Source organism: Littorina saxatilis, linkage group LG6 (assembly GCF_037325665.1).
Source record: "Littorina saxatilis isolate snail1 linkage group LG6, US_GU_Lsax_2.0, whole genome shotgun sequence".
NCBI lineage: Eukaryota > Metazoa > Mollusca > Gastropoda > Littorinimorpha > Littorinidae > Littorina > Littorina saxatilis.
The window spans coordinates 21,041,110-21,055,418 of NC_090250.1; the positions used below are offsets into that span (position 1 = coordinate 21,041,110).

Genomic DNA, 14,309 nt, shown 5'->3' on the forward strand with positions numbered 1-14,309 from the left:
ACTTCTTTCGCCCTTTAACTTAAAACACACTCCCTTAGCGTTTTAAAGCGCAGTGCAAAACAATAGTCCTCGTGAAATATATTGAACCAGGGCACGCAAGGGATGCCCAAAACTAATGGCACGACTTAGAGTGTTTCTGCGTAGCAACAAACACCACCAAATTCCTCAAGGGAGACATTTAGCTCAAGAGTCGCACAGGTTCATACATCAGGCATACTGTCGAGGGAAATGAAGCAGCTAAGATGACTTTAAAAACGGCAAAGCCAACGTCTTGTGATTGCTGAAAGTCAGTCAGTACTTACTGTTTTGAAGGAAATACCCAATATGAAGAGATTTGCCAACAAATGTTCCAAAGAATGATCTAGAATTATGGTGATTTGGTTTAAAGAGATTGTAAACAAAGGAGGGGTGTTTGGAATTGTCTTTTGAGATCACAATTGCCCGGGAAAATGCCAAGTTAAGTAAGTTTTTTGTAAATCTTATGAGTCGTTCTGTTTCTTCTTTCTGGTTTTTCTATGGCTGCATTCAAAACTATCCGTTTGTTACACTTAGTTTAGCTCTTTTTGATTTTTTTTCCTCCACAAAAATTTATCATTTGAATGGAAAAGCTTTTGGACGATGAAGGATTGGTTTTTTTTTGTGGTTTTTTTTATCAGTTGCTTTCCATTTTTTTTAATTCTCGCAGCGGAAGAGGGAGGAAGTGAAATGGCTGAAACAAACAATTTGTTCAGATTTGTTTCTCTCCTTATAGCAAGCCAAGACTCTCTCACCATTTCCACACACAAATCTAATAATATCAAAAATCACACTGTCGAAAATAAGTGCGCGTGCAAAAAAGCAATTACTTGATGTGTCTTCAACAGACCCTGACAAGAACGTCGCCCCCCTTCCCATCTTCTTTCTCTCTCTCTCTCTCTCTCTCTCTCTCTCTCTCTCTCTCTCTCTCTCTCTCTCTCTCTCTCTCTCTCTCTCTCTCTCTCTCTCTCTCTCTCTCTCTCTCTCCCTCTCTCTCTAAAGCACAGTGCTGCTTCCCCACATTCCCTTCCCCTTCAAGTGTGATGGGAAGACAACCGTTTTTTGAGGACGTCCCCAGGGCCCCATAGAGTGACCTCCCTTTACGAACGCCGGATGCAGGAATCATGTCGAGCAATGTCGGCCGGGTTGATGGCAGTAAGTTTTGATGGCGCTTTGAGCGAGCTGCCCATAAAACACGCCCTGGCATCTCTGCACAGTCGATGATGTTTCGTTGCTCTCACGATGAGGCGATAATGATGAGGAATGGGGCTCGTGCGATTGTTGTCTGTGATGTGCGTATGGGAGATGAGAGGATAATCCACACTTCACAGACACCGTCCTCTTGATTGCTCGAAGGAGACTGCACCTTCATCGCCAGTTTTAGCAGCTTTTATCAGATCATGCTAATTGTGCCCCGTTCTTCTCCAGATGTGCTTGCTCCTGTTGCCATTCTCCGGACAATAATCTTATTTGCCATTTAGAGCTGGCAACATCAACCCGGTCAACAGCTTCAGCATCAGCGGCAACAATAGCAGAAGTAAAAACAACAACAACAACAACAACAACAACAACAACAACAACAAAGAAACAAACTAGCAAAAAAAGACAACTAAAATCAAAAACCTCAAACAAGAAGCACAACCAAAATGCCCCAAAGAGAAGTGTTTGAGGTAAACATAGAGTACACGTACTTAATGTATCATGTGTGTTGGTAATTAAGAACCAGGATCGCCACGTGTGCCGCCGTTTCCAGACATATCTTCAGGCACAAGTACCATCTTAAACACTATCTCCCAACCTGAAAAAAACCACCCACAACTTCTGAAAGATTATAGATTTTTTTTTCAGAGAACTTAACCTATTGCCAAATAGACCAGCGCCAGAAAGTCAGTCTGACACATGCTTGTACCTCAACTAATCCTACCAATATTGAGACAAAAGACACACAAAGAAAGAAACAAAGAAACAAAGAAACAAAGAAACAAAAAAAGAAACAAACAAAGAAACAAACAACAAACAAACAAACAAGATCTCGAAGACCAGTGTTGCGAAACCACAAAAACCACAACCAACCCACAAACAAACACACGAAGTAGGTCAGCAGCAGCGGAACTAGCACGTGATCCCCCGCGTTAGGAGGACGACGCTCTTAGCAATCCCCAGAGGTCCGTTGCCCGCCAAACTCCTCATTGATTTGCACACAGCTCTGTCCACCAAGTGGCCATCATTCTCCAACTCACACGCGACCACGGGGGATGAAAAAACAAAGGACCTAGCGGCTGCAAGTTTACGAGGTGCAGTCTTGAGTCTTCAGGGAACTGCCTTTAAGAGGCTGAGACTTGTTTTCTGTTAAAAGGAATACTTCAGGAAATGTTTCTTCTCTGTCCTGCGGGTTTTAGTTTCCTTGTTGAACATTTTTGCTAATTTTTTTAAGTGCTGTAACGATGCTTTGGATCGGAGAACTTTCCCGAAACTGCTACATTACTGTCCCTAAAAAGTTGCGGAACTTTTGTTTTAGGGTGGGGCAATCTTTACAAACGTGCACATGCCGGAAGGTGTACTGGACAATATTTTCATTGAACTGTTAAATCAGCCAGTGTCTCCTTTTCTCTGTCTGTCTGTGTGTCTGTCTGTGTGTCTGTCTGTCTGTCAGCAAGTTCTCTTCTACTCAAGTGCTTACCTCTATACAGTGGAACCTCCATTTTAAGACCCCCAATGTAGGACCACCCCCATTTAAGACCCTGCTTTCTCTAACTTTCTGTTCATCACTTCAGTAAAATTACCCCCTTTTAAGTCTCAGACCTCCTTTTACAGGCCTGATTTTCATAGATTTTGTGGAGGCCTTAACATGAAATTCCTCCTCCGAAAACGGCGTATGGCTGCCTAAATGGCGGGGTAAAAAACGGTCATACACGTAAAATTCCACTCGTGCAAAAAACACGAGTGTACGTGGGAGTTTCAGCCCACGAACGCAGAAGAAGAAGAAGAAGAACATGAAATTCCCACTGTTCTTTCTTCACCCACACTCTGAAATGTACAGTTAAAAATGCATCATCATGCCCTCATCCATCCCGACTATCAGCATTTACAAACACAAAACTAGAAAGCGATGCGTTATTGAGGCGCCGTATCTGCATAGCTGTAATACCTCCGGTCTTTATTTTTCAGCTTCGCTCGATCTGTGTGACAGTTTGACTAATAGGCGTGCGATGACACCGCGTTGTGAATCCTTGTGATGGCTGCATGACAAAGTGGACTGCAATTGCTGCTCTCAGCTTCTATGCCCTGCGACCAGCTGGCCTCAATTTGTGCGAGAAAAAAATCTGGATGTTATCGGATGTGTATTTGATAGCCTTGTATGTAAGTTTCTTTCTTTTGAAAACACAAGACAAAAAATAAAGAAGAAAGAAGGGATGAGAGAGAGAGAGAGAGAGAGAGAGAGAGAGAGAGAGAGAGAGAGAGAGAGAGAGAGAGAGAGAGAGAGAGAGAGAAAGAGAGAGAGAGAGTTGATATGGTTTATATTTGTTTGGTTTCCATTAAAAAAACAAACCAGTGCATTCGTTGACTTGTAAGCCAGTTTGCTTTCGTTGTGAGATACAAAATAAGTTGCATTTATTAATTTGAATAACCGCTTTGCATTAGCTTGGTTTCAAATGTGCAACAATTATGTGTAAACTTGCGTCGCAAGCCTGAAATAATCTAGTGAGTGGAAACCAAAACCATCACCGTCCCCCCCCCCCTTATTTTCTCACTTGTAAGTAATACAATATCACACGTTTGCTTTTTAAACTTAGCGCTGTAAGCCTGAAATCATCTGTCGCAAACCAAAACGAACGTCTTTTAATGTTTTTAACATTTTGTTCGGTCTTCCTCTTCGAATGTCTGCGGTTTTGAGCCTGCAGGCAGCGATTTAGTGGTGGTAATCAGAGTTGTGAAGTCAAACAGAAAAACAACGATGCGACAGGGGGTTCGTGTGTGGCCGGAAGGAGCGAGAGAATGAGGGTGAAACCCCCCTGTGGCCCAGCGGTTGACGTGCTGGCAATCAGTGTCAGGTGGTCGTGTGTTCAAACCTCCTGCCATCATTATTAACACTTTTTTCACTTCCTCCTTCCTGACACAGAAGGCGTTGCCCCTTGTTGTTTCGGTGCCTGAAGGTGATTCTTCCTTCTGGTTCTTTCGTGTTTGTGTGATGGTGGTAGTGGTGGTGGTGGTGGTGTTGGGATGGGAGGGGTTTGTGTGAGTGTGTATGTGTGTGTGTGTGTGTGTGTGTGTGTGTGTGTGTGTGTGTGTGTGTGTGTGTGTGTGTGCGTGCGTGTGTGTGTGTGTGTGTATGTGTGTGTGTGTGTATGTGAGTGTGTGTGTGAGTGTGTGTGTATGTGAGTGTGTGAGTGTGTGTGTATGTGAGTGTGTGAGTGTGTGTGTGTATGTATGTGTGTGTGTGTGTGTGTATGTATGTATGTGTGTGTGTGTTAGAGAAAAAGAGTGGGGTGAGTCAAATGTGGGGCAGGGGGGGGGAGGGGGATTGCACGATTAGGCGAAGCAATGCCTTTCTGTGTCAGTCTATAATAACTGAACTTTCTTTGCTCAAAAATGTCTTCATAACTGCATCCGATTTTCACGCAAGCCAATAAATATTCACCGTTCACTTTCTTCCCCCGACGCTGCTCAATCACTTTATGGTTCATCAGTAAAAGGCTGGCGCATATTTGAGCAGCCAGGTTAGCGGGCCACGCTGAACGGTAACTGTGTCAGGGTGAAGAAGTGAAAGAGATTAAAGACGGATTGATGGCTGATAAGACATCAGAGCTCGTTCAATCAGAAAGCGGGTTACAGGCGCGAGTTTCATCGTCCGCAGATCAATCAAGCCTTACATGTCACTTACACGACTGACAGCTAGAGACATGCAAGGTCCATGTCTTCTCTATGAGGTTGCACCTCTTCTTGTGACTCAGTCAAATGATTCGTTTTGGGGAGCTTAAAATTTGCAGGGAGAATGTGTGTGTGTGTGTGTGTGTGTGTGTGTGTGAGTGTTAGCGTACTTGTTTTCTAGTTATAGAACTCTTCTTCTATGTCCTTTGCCGATTTGACTGCGAAAAAAACATACGGCGATTGAACACTCGAACATACAGGTTGCCGACTTGAGATAGGGCAAAACGACCCCCCCCCCATCCACTGACACACACACACACACACACACACACACATACACACACACAAGCTTCACAGTCCTTCCCCCTTCAGTTTCACCTGTCTCCGTACCCAGGTCCAATTTAGATCTGTCCCCTGCAGATATTCTTTTGGGTGTGTTAGTGTTCAGCACATTGCATGTATAGGTTTCAGTTTATGTGGATCTCGTTTTTTGGGATACTGAGTTGTGCGCCCTAAAAGCAATTAACTTGTGAACCCCTCGCGTGTTTATTTTACAATTTATTGCTGTTTTGAAGCAGCTTTCTGCAATAAACGCAATCAGTGTTTGACACACCCCGAGGGCTTTGCTTGTGTAAATCTCGCTCTTTGAAACAGCTTTCTGTCCTAAACGCAATTAACTTTTGCACCCCTGAACTTATTTTTTCCAGGGTATTTCTCCGCTCTTTTATAATTAGCTGGGATTGGGAGATGTGCCATGATTCCTTTTTATTTATTTTTGTGTCAGGTTTGCTGTTTATCTTTGGCATTAATATTGGAGGTCAGTTTAAAGCGGTTTTATCCGGGTTATGACCGGGTAGAAGTGAATGAGATTTTAGCTCTGAGAATAAAACGCCTTGCTCCAAATATGTGTTGTCAAATTTACGTCGACAGACAATAGAATTTGTTTTCAGGTATATTTTCTTTTTATTTCTTCTTTTTTATTTGTTATTATTTTTTACTGTGAACTTGAGTAAATATGAACAGATGACAAATAAATTCTGTGACTTTTGTGTGCACAGAAAATCAACCCTATGAATTCATGCATAAAGCTCTGATCGGACGTCTCCCTACTCACCACCTTCCTTCTGTCCAGTCCCAAAAGTAAAAAAAAATTAAATTGAAATCTTGACAATTCCGTTTTTCATTTACGTTCATCACACGTCGAATTACGCAACAGAATAACAGGAGGTGCTGGAAATCCTTCTCTGCCATTGAGGGTCACGTTCTGTTTGTCACTGCTCGCAAATCTTGCTTCAATTTCGAATGGAATTGTTACCTCCTCCGCCACTACAACCCCCCTCCCCCACACACACACGCACACGCACACGGACACACACACACACACACACACACATATATAACTACATAGAACTACAGCAGTTTAAAGAGGGTACAGGCAGCTCCTTATTGCTCCCCACCCTTTCAGTCCCCACCCCCCCACCCCCCACTCAAACCCCACCCTACCCACCCTCCCTGCCACCCGCATGTCAACCCCACACGACAAAATTAATGATGTTTTTCGGTAGAATGAGAAGAGCAAATTTAGACAGCGGTTTTCACACAGAGATGTGGTCGCTATTTGTGGTGATTGCAAACGTGCCGCTGTGTGTTATCGTGCCTTTAATTTATGCCGTGTGGTTGATTCTTCAGATTAGGGTTGAAGCCGGGTGGCTCCACCCTGTTTTAGACTCTTAGTAAAAGCCGACTTCCACCACTCCCTTGACTGACACACTGAAATCGAACTCTGGTTTGGCCGGGAACGCAGAAGAAGAAGAAGAAGAAGAACTCTGGTTTAATTAAAAAATGATGATGAGAATTACAAATGTTAAACACTTTGACGATTGATTACTATTCTGTTGTTGTCTCACTGATACTGCTGTACCTGTGATGTGTGCACCCTCCGATGAGAGGACACCTTTTGATGTCCCTTTTTCTATTATCTCTACCAAAGTATACCTGTCATGACAGGCCACCTGCAATGTAAGGACATTTTAGGCTAGTCCCAAGGGTGTCCTGTCACCGCAGCACTGTGGTACGATCAACAAATCCCGAGCCAGGGACAATCTGGGAAAAGTTCAGCTCTGGGCCGTCGCGCAGCAGACTTGGCCTGTCCACTCTCATCAGATTCCGCAGACTGACCAGTGTTCCTAGGGTCCAGGCACGCAGACACACCCTCCCCCCGGGGCGCGGTCCTCCCTTGCCCAGTGGTGTTATGGATCACGCAACGTCCTCTGGGCTGACCCGAGACAAGGTCTGGATTAATCTTGACCACACCTGCAAGGTTGCTCAGGTATGCTTAGGGCAGAGGATGACCATGCTAACGGAATAAGATTTTGTTTTACAGTGGTACCTGTGGTGATCGAATATAAATAGAATTATGCGTTCACTCTGAAAATGCTCTCATCTTCATCGTCCATAAAGGACTGTGACAGTAGAATACAGGACAGCTGAGTTACAAATACATAACTCAACTCAACTCAACTCAACTCAAATTTTATTGTCTTCAATTTTCATAGAAGAATTTGTCTTGCGCTTGGGAGAAAGTAAGAGTATAACATATAAAAACAGCATTCATATCACATTTCATGTATCACACACAGTAATCACTAGTATAAGCCTACAATTATCACATTTGTACCTGTATCATACATGCAAATAAATAGTATCACATTTCCACGTATCACACACAATATATACATTACATAACATACAGCAAGCTTCCATCTCCCGCCCCCCCCCCCCCCCCACACACATACATATCCTCGCACGTGCGTCGACTCCATACAAATGACATCATCAACTGGTATCTTGTGTCAAGCACGAACAGCCTTGTTAAGCCTGAAATTAATTAGGTGGAGTCGACTTCGCGAAGTCTCTTTAACGAGGCACCGACTGAATTTTCAGTAAGAACTTAGGGCTCAATTAACACCGCCTTGAGACAGTCAATAGATAGGGCCTACTGTTACGTTGTCTTGAGAACTGAGTCCTCTCTGATTTACTTCCATGGAGCAATTTCACTTAGCAGGGAGGTAAAACTCTTGCAGGAAAGAATTACGTTAAAGCCCCATAAATCAAATTTTGCAGTCACGGCCAAAGTGCGGAAACGATGCACCGTTAAACTTTCTTGACATTGTCAAAAAGGAACATTAGTTTTGTCCACGCCCCAAACTGCGGCCATAAATAACAACTACACAACATTCACAGTCATAAACTGACAACAGGAAAGAATTTCAGCTTTCACTGCAACTGCAGAAAACTCAAGGGAGGGGGTGAAACTTAAAGTGTAACTAAACAAGCAAAAAGGAAAAACATCGTTCAGCAACCTTTACACGTTGATCTGAAGAAGGGCCTCATATACTGTCGAACTGCGAAAAAAAAAAAAAATTTTCTCTCACTCGGACACTGTTTGACGGACATGTGAAGTGCGCGCCAGGAACGACAATCTTCTTAGTTTACCTGATTAATGCCCTTAATTTTTGGTTCTGGTACTTTCAGTTCCGGCTGTTGTCATCAATCTACCAAAATAAAAGATCAAACGGAGTTTTCGATTTTTATTTCATGGTTCAGAAAAATATTGCTTATTTTCTGAAGTCAACCGTTTTAGCGAATCTTTCTTTGATTCTTAAAAGTCATTTCAGATTTTTGAAAAATAGTTAACGGTTAGTAATTACCAATATATCGTAAACAAACATATCGATAGGTTTTGGTAAGAAGACACAAGTGCGATGAATGTGGTACCAGTATTTTTGTGGTAAGTAAGGATGCATTTCTTTGCTGTAAGCACATTTACAATGCACATTTAATCTGTTTAGCAACATAAACGAAAGCATGGTACAGTGCCGCTTGTTTGTGGTCTATCTTTTCGCGGCAGATGCGTAACAATTAGGGTCTCAGTTGGAAAAAGCTGCTCGGAACCAGAGCAGATTTGGCTTGGGTTCTTTGAGTTTGAATGATCGACGAGTGGATTGACATTTTTAACGAATCATTACTGTAGCCTACTTGAAACCATCATCTGTTTCTGAATTTGTCATCAGTTATGATTGAGCAGTCTCATAGGAATCGTCCATAAAATGTTAAACCGAAAATGGGCAGACGATTTTGAATCACACAGGCTGCTGTACAAAATCAGATCTAAAACGATATTTTGAACTGCGACGTCTGCGTAAATGCCCTGTAACAAAATACCTTGCCCTGGTCATGTATATATATATACACATCAGCTTCTATTGGGAAGATCAGTATTTTATAGTAATCACAAATACAAGATTAGAAATAGTTCTGGAGATCGCCTTTGATTTCAGTTTCAGCGGCAAACTAGCAGATCTGTCCAAACCGGCATCGTTACATGGTTGAAACTTGAATAATCCCAAATAGATCTGAGTGGGGGTAAGTTTTATAGTATTTCAATTTTTTACGGCAGTTTTATTTAAAGATAGTGTAGTGGATGTCTCTGGTGAAGACTACAGTTATATGAATTTTTTGTTGTAATATTAAAATGATTGTTCTTTATTTACACAATTGAATAATTTGTATTTATTTGTTTGCAGATGACGGCATACTGAGCGCTCCAAGAACATACGCCTGCTGGCATTTTGTGTCTTTTCTGAAGACGTTGAAGCAAGCAGAAGTCACGGTCCTGGCCACACACACACAATGACATGAACAAGAAATGATATTTTTTCATGGGCATATCCAGTATTAAAACTTTATTACCATGCAAACGCAACGATTAGAATTAGAGAAGGTCATCGGTCACACACACACACACACACACACACACACACACACACACTGGGCGGATCCGGAGGGGGGTTCCGGGGTTTCCGGACCACTTAGGAGCCGGCCTTTGTATTCTAAGTGACGATTTTGGAAAGAAGTTGGCTAATTAGTTTGCTCAGGTTGCGTCAGATCGATCAATTGTCCTTGTGATTCAAATTTTTCTTCTTAATATATTTACTTTTTTGGAAGGTGTATTAGGGGATGTTTCTTGGTTCAGATTGATCCATTTTCCTTGTTTTTATCAACATTTGTCGCACCCCCCCCCCCCCCCCCCCCCCCCCAGGGAGGTTGAACGCTTCGCGTCTTCAACTAAACGCTTCGCGTCGTCAAATTGTCCCTAAAAGAAATTTGGAAACTCCCCCTTAAAAATGATGTGATCCGCCCCTGCACACACACAAACACACACAAATAGAGAAGTAATAAATGGATACAGTTTTTCTTTATTTAAATTACAATCAGATGTGGTCGTAGAACAGGCACTGTAAACAAAACCTAGCATGATATACCACTTGTGTGATGTTTCGGTCAATATCTTTATTTTCCTTTCAGAAATACATTGGCGTTTTGAATGTCAAGGGAAGTGATACAAATGCTGCAGCGGGCTATCAAGAACGCGAAGGCAAACAAGGTAAATACCTACTTCTGACACTAGTTTACTTATTAGTTTACTTATTAACTCTTTCTATACTGGCCATTATCTCCCCAGTCTCTCCCCAGAAACTGGCCATTTGCATGGGTTTGCAAAAAAAATTCTCAAAAATAAACAAAACAAGATGCAGCCTTCAAACTCATAGGTTTTATTGTGAATATATTGCTAAAACATATGCCAAAGTTTGGTTTCATTGTTGTGAAAAAAAATAATAATATGATGTCCAGAATTTATGGGTATATTTTACGCAATACGAAAAAGGGGGTATGTATTTTGACTTAGAAGCATTTTTTCTTATGAAGGCTCTGTTTGCAACACAACTGTTTCTGTTTACTTGTATATGAAGATTGTGCTTACACAAAAACATAACAAATACCAACTGATTTTCCATTTGGTGGTCATGTAAGCATTGTGAACATGTCCGAAAAATCTGATCACACACCATGTGGTCGACATGCAGACCTGAACGGCCAGTGTATGGTGGCAGAGTTGGAAAATAGGAAAAGTCTTGATGCCAATCCTTCATCAAAAACCGAAGAAAATCGTCATTGTAATAAGTTTGCTTCATTCTAAATCAAACGACTAGGATAGATGACAGACACAACGACAAACACATTCAATTCTATGTAAAACATACACAATGCTCACGTTAACAAGCTGGCCATAACAATGTGCCCATCGTGCATGAAGTGTGGCTTTGGTCGGATCAGTAGCCGTGCTTTGTCTGCGATACTAAACATGAAATTTTGTTAAAGCGACGATTTAGCAATGTTGTTGTTGCTGCTGCTGCTGTCTGTTCTTGTCACGACATCTCGTTTTTTTCCCTCCTGATTCTGAGAAGAAGCTGTTTAATTGTGATATCAGGCCTAGGAACCCCTGATTTTCACTTGGAGCATTCTCAAAGAAACTTAGCGTATGTTAAGAAAAATGAGTGTACTCCACACTTTGTCTTTTGTTGTTCGTTGTCGTTGCATGTCTACCGTTCCACAGCCACCTACTATAGCTGATGGGGTCTATGTCGACCAAAAGAATGGGATTCACTGTAGGTCGAGTTCCTGTAGGTGGATTCTCTGTATACCTAAGACTTTAAAATTGGCAATCTTGTATACAGGGAATACCACAGGGTGTAGTTCCTGTAGCGTTTTGCTAATATCAATGAAAGTCACGTGATGCTTAGCGACATCGTTAGAATTTGATGTTTTTCAATCTTTTTTTGATATTTCTTAGAAATTCGAGTATGGTTTGCAAGTTTTATTGAAAAACTGCACCCTGTGGGATTCCCTGTATACTAGATTTCCAATTTTAAAGTCTTAGGTATACAGGGAATCCACCTACAGGAACTCGACCTACAGAGAATCCCACTCTTTTGGTCGACATAGACCCCATCAGCCCTACTATAAGTGCAAGTGTTAAATGACGTATTTCCACAAAAGACTGCTTGCAGAGAATCATGTGATGCCAATGACAGGTAAGGACATGTGGTAATACATACTACGTTTTGGAACCAGGGAAAATGCAGCACAAATTATTTATCAACCAAATTGATTGACTTGTGCACCACGACAAAAGTTTTCTTTGATCCATAAAAGGTCTTTTGCCAGAAAAATTGCTCTGAACATCAAGTACCCTGCAAGTTGTCACACATTTACATTCAGGGCCGGACTACCGGGGGGGTTATGGGGGTTGCGCAACCCCCCCTCCCCCCCTGGCTTAAACATGTACCTCACTTATTTAAAACATTTTTTATTATTGTTTATTTTATGCCGTTTCATGGAAGGAGCGACCATTTTCCTATCTCAGAATATGACCTACCCATCAGCTTCAGGGGGCTTTGCCCCCTGACCCCCACAAGGGGCTCTGCCCCTTGACCCCGCCAGGGGGAACATCCCCTGGACCACCGCTGGCAACCCCCCCCCCCCCCCCCTCCTCTTAGCCTAGTCCGGCCCTGACATTATTGAAATAAAAAGAAAACACACCAGTAACCAGGTTAGGTACGTTAATATCTATAATCAATATCTCGGCTTGTTACTGCCTTCTTCGGGATGGTAAGCTGAACATTATTGAACAAAATAATCGGTTTAGATTGTATACTTTGATTCCTGAACGAAGAAGCAGAGGTACTGCACACAACTAGGACTGTAATATCAGCGTTTGCCTGAAACACACACACATACACTTATAAAATTAATGCAATGTCATTGTATGAAGCCAGAACAATCACTAACTTACATAGTTGGTCACACAATTACCCATCACTGAACAATAAATCGAAGTCGGGTGGATTCAATGACTAAAGCAGTAAAGGCTTTGAAAAATCCCTCATCACAAAACATCCCCCCCCCCCAACAAAAAAAAAATAAATAAAAATAAATAAATGAAATAAAACAGGTTGTGTATATAGCGCAGTAAACACCATGCAGGTACAAGCAAAGATTTGACAGTGATTATCCTTGTTTTATATAGCACACATTTTCTAGTTTTAATCTCTCTCTCTCTCTCTCTCTCTCTCTCTCTCTCTCTCTCTCTCTCTCTCTCTCTCTCTCTCTCTCTCTCTCTCTCTCTCTCTCTCTCTCTCTCTCTCTGGAAAGTAATTTATTGACCTGTGGGTTATTTGCGTTTGTATACACATTGGTGATTCGTAAACTATGTTGAAAGAGATTGTCAAACAATATTATATGGGGTGTCTTAAAAAAAAATGTATATCAACAAAATCTGTCATTATTATCAGGCACACGGTTTTAACAAAGCTATGTCACGGAATGCAACATAAGTGGCTTAAAAAGTCGTGTTTTTGTGTGTGCAGGATATTCGCTAGGACAGGACCTCAAGCTGAACCAGCACAACAGCGATGCATTCTTCCATGGCTTCCACAAAAGTCTTTCACCTATAGCGAGCATTGCATACAGATAGTCCAAAGAGGGTTAGGGTTACCCTAACCCTCCTTTTTAAAAATTCTTTAGACCAATTATCCCTCTGTTCCCATGTTAAACATGGAATAATTCTGGACAAATGCGAGGACGTTAGCTTTTTTTAATTTTATTTTTTTTTATCATTTTACTTATCATTAAAACTTGTTAGATTTCGATTCGTAAACCATTTACAGTAATCCTTTGTTTTTTTTAACTTTGTTCATCTTACCACAGTCACTTCGTTGTTTAGATTTATCATTAAATTTGTTACCATTATGCAGGAAAAATGTAGAATAAAACCAGGAGAGCTTTCGGTAGAAGATATTTCCTGTGTCAAAAGTTAATGCTTATTCTGATTGATGGGTGCTCCAAACTAATTTATTTTGACTGCCTTATTCGAATTCATTTCCAAGACAGGGCTGAAAAATGGAGAAGCTTAGGAGAATATCGTAAAAATTGTCTGAGTGTTTATGCAAAACTTTCGAATATGTCAGATTTTACTTTAGAGATTTTAAATACTGTTAACTGACAGAAATGCTATAACTTCTACACCAATTGACTGGATAACTTCATATTCAGCATACTTAAACTTGATTTTATGCATTTGCAGTTCACAAAGTGGCAAATTTGTAGGTTAAATTATCTAACTAACTTTTGCATCACCAATGACACCAACGCTTTCGTGTCTGAGGATTGCCCTGAACCTAGCTGTAACTGCATGCTTTCTTCAGGTCATCGATAGCCTGGGGGTTGAAGGGGATGTTTTTACATACTCAGACATTCCAAATAATCAAAAAGGTAAAAGCCTGAAGGATTTAAATTAGGTAAAAATGGCTACCGCTCAATGTCAAAACTCGTTCTGTTTAGTCAACCCCCGAATTTGGAGAAAAAAATTAAAATTGCACAAAAGTCAGACCATTCGATTTACAAAATTGCCACTTACTGGAAAGGCAGAACATAAACTGAAGTTAATGAATACCATATATAAAATAATTGGTTCAACAGATGCAGAAGTAATTTGCATGGTTGTGGGTGTCCTTTTTAGGGGG

At 41.4% G+C, this 14,309-nt stretch overlaps 1 long non-coding RNA gene across 2 annotated transcripts; it reads left to right on the forward strand.

Moving 5' to 3' along the window:
- Window positions 1-8,201: 8,201 nt before the first annotated feature.
- LOC138968725 (uncharacterized) lies at window positions 8,202-13,408 on the forward strand. Of its 2 annotated transcripts, XR_011456267.1 has the most exons (4): window positions 8,202-8,674; window positions 9,225-9,309; window positions 9,471-10,330; window positions 13,155-13,408. It is a non-coding gene; the product is annotated as an uncharacterized lncRNA (long non-coding RNA). The 2 variants fall into 2 exon arrangements; XR_011456266.1 differs by lacking the exon at window positions 8,202-8,674 and having other exon boundaries at window positions 8,897-9,309.
- The last annotated feature ends 901 nt before the right edge of the window (window positions 13,409-14,309 follow it).